The following is a 5,533-nucleotide window of genomic DNA, read 5'->3' as shown; positions in this document are numbered from 1 at the left end:
TTTAGCATTTTTGCCTGAACGCGACCCCGCTTAGTACTAATAGAAATTGACCATCAGAAAAGTTGAAAGTGACAAACGGAAGTACCATAATACGGGTGACTGATGGAAGTAACCCCTTTGTTCATGGGACAGCAGTCGTTCAACCGTGATTGTGTCTGGCTGACCATATACAATGCTCAACTACTGAAGTGTGCTTTATCGCTTGGTGTCTCGCAACATCATGCCGGCTGTCCACGGGTTATTAAACCCGCTAAGCAATTAAAATTTGATTGTAACATTCTTCAGGTAGGCATTTCGTGTTGGTCAACAATCGATATGCGTGAATGCTCTTTTGATTACTTAGTACAATTATTCATTTTCACTAAATTTACATTGTTGCATGATCACTTAATGGGTAAAGTGTTTAATACATTTGCTAGTAGTGTATAATTAGTAATGACATTGATCCCATCTGGGTACGTTTTAGGAATAATTTAGTGAAAATTTTAATTGCGAGCCACAAGGTTGTCGGAAGACTGTACCTGCATCGTTTTATTTTTGAATAGCAATTTGTTCTTCAGGAAATGATACTAAAAACACGTTAGACTTTTCTACTTAAAAAAAGTAAAACCGAACCCAATCGCAAAAAATCATCTTTATCCTTAACAGTGGGCCAGGTAAAGTGGTGAACTGGACAAAATTTCGCTGTTTGCAATCAATGGTAAATACGCCTAGGAAAACCTTTGAGGAATCATTGTTAAGCTGTCCCTCATTTAGTTTCACTATTCTCTGTTTCCACTGATTTGAGCTTCATGCCGAAGAGCAACTGCATATAAAGTCAACAGACGGTGGGACAATAAATGATAACGAGTTCCTAACCATCTGATAAGTGTGTGAAGATAAGAGACATTTTCAAAACATCTATCAAACAGAATGGCGTATTTCCGTTGGTTAAATGTTCAACTGAGGATTGAACATAGCAAAATTGATTAGGCGGTAAATTCTGGATAGAGAAGAGAACTAAAGGTGAATGTCAGATAAAAATTATGGAATATTTTCATTTTTAATAAAGTCACTTACTAATCTGTGTTTCTGTTAATTTAGATTTTTCATTCAAATTTCGTTCTAGCTCAGAAATTGATAACATTTAGACCTATATTCTGGGGTTCCGATATCTAATCGATTACCCAATATTTACATAGAAATTTAACGGCTTTTAAAGAAAACATTTACTATTTGGGTGCTTATGAATAGAGTGATTATGGGATTCTCGTAGAGGAAATTTAAGTTTTCAGCAGCGAGTCCTATGGTTTTAACAATTATTGTTAATTTAATTTTTCTAAAAAATAAAGTTCCTCTGACCGTTTCCCTGGAAAATTTACCGTGGAAAACAATAAAAAAAAACAAATAAGCTTTTGATACATACCCTTATCCTGAATTGATTAGAAGATTTATCATTTGCGAGTAGTAGTTTGAAATTTGTTTGGAATTTTTAGCACTTACGCAGAAGTAGTTACAATGGACATTTGCAAGAAAATCTGCTTAAGTAAAACGAAAAAACTAAAAACTAAAATAATCAAATTTCTGATAATATTGGCAACAGTGCAAGCAGGTCATCCTGCTACGTGTGCCACCGCCCAACCAATAATAGAATGTAGTTGTCGACAAAAAGACTAACGCGACGTTGCCATACTATGTTCGAGCAATAGTCAATAGTTCCTATAAAGTTAGTATAGAAGTTGATAATTAAATACGATTCTTTTCGATTCCCTATAACATGAATTAAAATCTATGGAATTTGACTGGTCAAAGAAATATAAAAAAATTGCATACGCATTGGAACTCATTATCTTTTACATAATTTAGATAGCCTTATGTGTCCTCCGAGGCTTCTAAGCTAACACTATCCAGTCTGCTTCAGGTATAATGACTTCTTAAAGTGCCCATTCACGCTACCAACAAACAACCTACGAAACACTATTATTAATCATTATTAGCAGAGATAGATGGTAAACACGTATAATACGATGTTCCCATAAACCACGTTTTGAGAAGAATCTCAATAGGCATAGGTGGTAATGACACTGAGACTGTGACCTCAGTGGGAATACAATGACGAAACAATGAAGAAAACTTATCACGCAATAACAAGTGAAAGGCTTTTCCCACGTGCCATCTCGCTAACAAGAAATTTTGGATGGTTCTGATTATGAATTATCGACTGTCTGGGAGTATTAAGCTGTATCCATTGATTAAAATTAAGTGGCTTTAGATTTGCTTAAAGTAGATAATTATTCATGAAGATGCTTACACAGAATCTCAATCTCAGATGGACAGCACACATCTGTGTCTCAGTCTTGACTGAGCAAAGAAGGAACTCTATACTTAAGTTGGAAATGTCTTTGTCATCTCTAATTCGTACCTCAATTGTTGCGCGTTTAACTGAACGACTATCAACATTTTTTATGAAGAAATAAATAAATACATAAGCAATCTCAATGATAGGGAGAGTCTGAAGTACCAACAGAGCTCTTCAAACAACTTTCTTCCGATCACGATTTCACAAATAATGTAGGCCTCGAGACAGCCGGAGGTCGTTTCGCAGTGGACACCTGTCTAGTCAGATTTGCACCTATTTGGTCGGTTTAGAAATCTCGTCTATGTTTGTAGTCGGCTTGTTTTTGTTTTCCGATTTAATCGATTAGTAATCGCCGCTACGTGCCCAGGAGAAGCAATTTCTTTTTCGATTTCGTTTTGAAGAGAACCAAAACACATAATTTATGTTTGTTTAGGTTTGACGGAAATGAGGTCTGGTTTTCAATTTCTTTCTTTCAGTTTGAAACCGAACTAGAAAAAAAACACTTCTTCATTCTTCTTCTGAGAGTAATGCGCAGGTACCAATTTAATACTCGTTTAAGTGTCCTAGCAACAATCCTACTTGATACACATAGCAACAAACCCTTGTTATAGCTGTATGCAGAAAATCCAAGCATTCTGGAAATGTTACGCTCAAAACTCATCCATGCGTTTTGCTTGTTACCAAGAACAGAATAGTTGCATGGATGACACATTGGTTGTTGCCAACGTACAATCAAACTGATTTACAGCTTCTATATTTTTCTGCGGGTTTCTGGGAGGAGGAAGGTTCCTACTCACCAGAACTACCCTCTAATCAGGTCTGTAAAGGTATATTTTCACAAAAGAAAAGGGTTTTTATTCTCCAAGATTTAATTAAATTTGATTCAATTAGACTTCAGTATGAAATCTAATAATAGATGACACATGTTCGTTAGGTGGTGTTACAGTACTCATTGGCATTTTCCAGACTGGGCTCTTACGTTCGTAAAAACCTCCTACTGTGATAAGCCGCCTATTCTTTATAAGGCCAAGATAGATCTTGCAGTGGTGGTAGCTTTAGGAGGAGCCTAGTTTCCATGGAAACGGAACAATGAGCCAATGGTGAACCTCTATTTCCGAAATAACCAGACCTTGAGGAGTCATTTATGTATTTCTGAGCTCTGACCTACACGGGGAACTTTGGGCGTTTTCACAATAAGCTGAGCTGATATCTGTTTATCTCTCTTTTTTTCCTTCCATTCTTTTTAGGCTACACCCGCATGTGCACATATTTTCGAACATGCGTAGCACCATGTGTGCGTACATTTGAACGCACACCTGCCTGATGAAGCCAGTACATAGAAACACGTATGGCCCTATGTTCGTTTTCCATTTTTGTTTAGGCGCTGTTCCTTTTGCGGACTTATTAGCTATAGAATATGTTAGTTCCGTTAATCAGTTTGATTAAGTCATCTGTTCATTCACCCTTTTTTAGCTATTTATTTTAGAAATTCTATAAAATCAACATCAAGAAAAGGCTCCAAAATAATGAAATCTCGCCGGCTTTAAAAGGTACAACTTTTCGGAATTTGCTTTAATATTCAACCACTCGTGTTTAATTGTTAACTAAATAATTGATATTACACTTAAATGGCGGAACCGCATTCAAAGAATAGCAAGGCGATGTAAAAAGCTCCCGATTACCATATTATAGTCGCTTTCTATAAAAATATGTATTTAGCCATATTTATTCTAATTTTTCTTTTTCCGCATAATTGGTAACGCCATTTATAAATTCAATTGCAATTATCGCAGTTCATGCAGCATTGGAAATTGTTATAATAATGACATTCATTATCGCTTTCTTTGCTTTTTTGCTCCAAGCGATTAATTATTTCACCATGACAACGGAAGCAAGTTAAAGTGTACACTCAAAGAGACATCAAACTTTACAATGAAGACCCCTATTGACTTTCCATTGATTTATATATTTTTGTGTCTAAATCAATTAACGATCATAAATCAATATGTTAAAAAATATATGAATTTATTGCTTTTCACTGGTGAAACTGAATTGTCAATGAAAGTGTACAGACAAAACTATCTATTATTCTACTTAGGTATCTAAATTGGGTTAGCAAAAAATCTAACTTGATTATTGTTTAGTAACGGCGTTGTGGGTCATGTTTTATTATCTCGTTCTAAGCCGTGTTTACTAAGCTTTTTCTTTTTGAAAGCGCCACTTACATGCTTGCATTTCTTGTATTTTTGCTACGCAGAGAACTTGCTAATTTGAAAAATCAACTCCAATTAGGAACCAATTGACATTAATGCGTTTGCTCAAGTCCATTTTATTTATTTAAAATTCATATTATAAAGTAACGCGAACTCACGGAAAAACTGTACACAAACGGTATTTAATCACTTCAGTAATACAAGAAGATTTCATATGTCTTTACGGTTATTCTCTTAATGATCCAGTTAATGTTACTGTCGTTTAATTGTAGTGCTAATCGTACCGCTTATTTTCCCTGAGCTTACGTTACTCATAATCGTATCTAATCCAACAAGAGATTTCAAGGATAATTACCAGTGCTGTAAAATATCTGTAAGGAAAACATATGCAAATGAAGACTTTGTACAGCAAGATAATGCATGGCTGTGGTTGGCGTCGACTGTTAACATCAATCCTAAATTGAATTCTGGGTAAAGTGGCACTAGATGCGGCCACATTCTCCTGCTTACCCCCTAAGGAGTTACAAGTAAATATATTAGAATACCAATTCTGCGTAAGTATCTTGTGTGCATTATGTAAGAATTCGCTTTCAAGTCGTGATTTTTCTGACCCAAAAACACCTTTTTCCTCACATTTTAAATTTATTATTATGTTAAAACAACAGGCAATATTGGCGATGGTCAGTTTTTTACAGTTAGGAATTGCCAGTCTTTATGGAACGAAGCATCTGACTGACCCGATTCGGTTGAGCGTGTCCGAGGAATAAAACTTCGCAAGAATCACGTACTACCACATAATAATCGATGGTTTTTCTTTTGTTATAAATCAAACGATTTCGTAAATATTTTTTATCGAATCGAAGATTACTTCATTTAATTACGGAGTGTAATGGAGAGGAGCAGGAAACACACGAATAGCGATTAAAGAAAAAGGTTGAGAGTAATAATAGTTATTTATTCAAAGACACTTGCATACAAGTTT

Source organism: Euwallacea similis, chromosome 1 (genome assembly GCF_039881205.1).
Source record: "Euwallacea similis isolate ESF13 chromosome 1, ESF131.1, whole genome shotgun sequence".
Classification (NCBI taxonomy): domain Eukaryota; kingdom Metazoa; phylum Arthropoda; class Insecta; order Coleoptera; family Curculionidae; genus Euwallacea; species Euwallacea similis.
The sequence above is the reverse complement of the archived record's forward strand: the minus strand, read 5'-3'. Positions refer to the sequence as shown.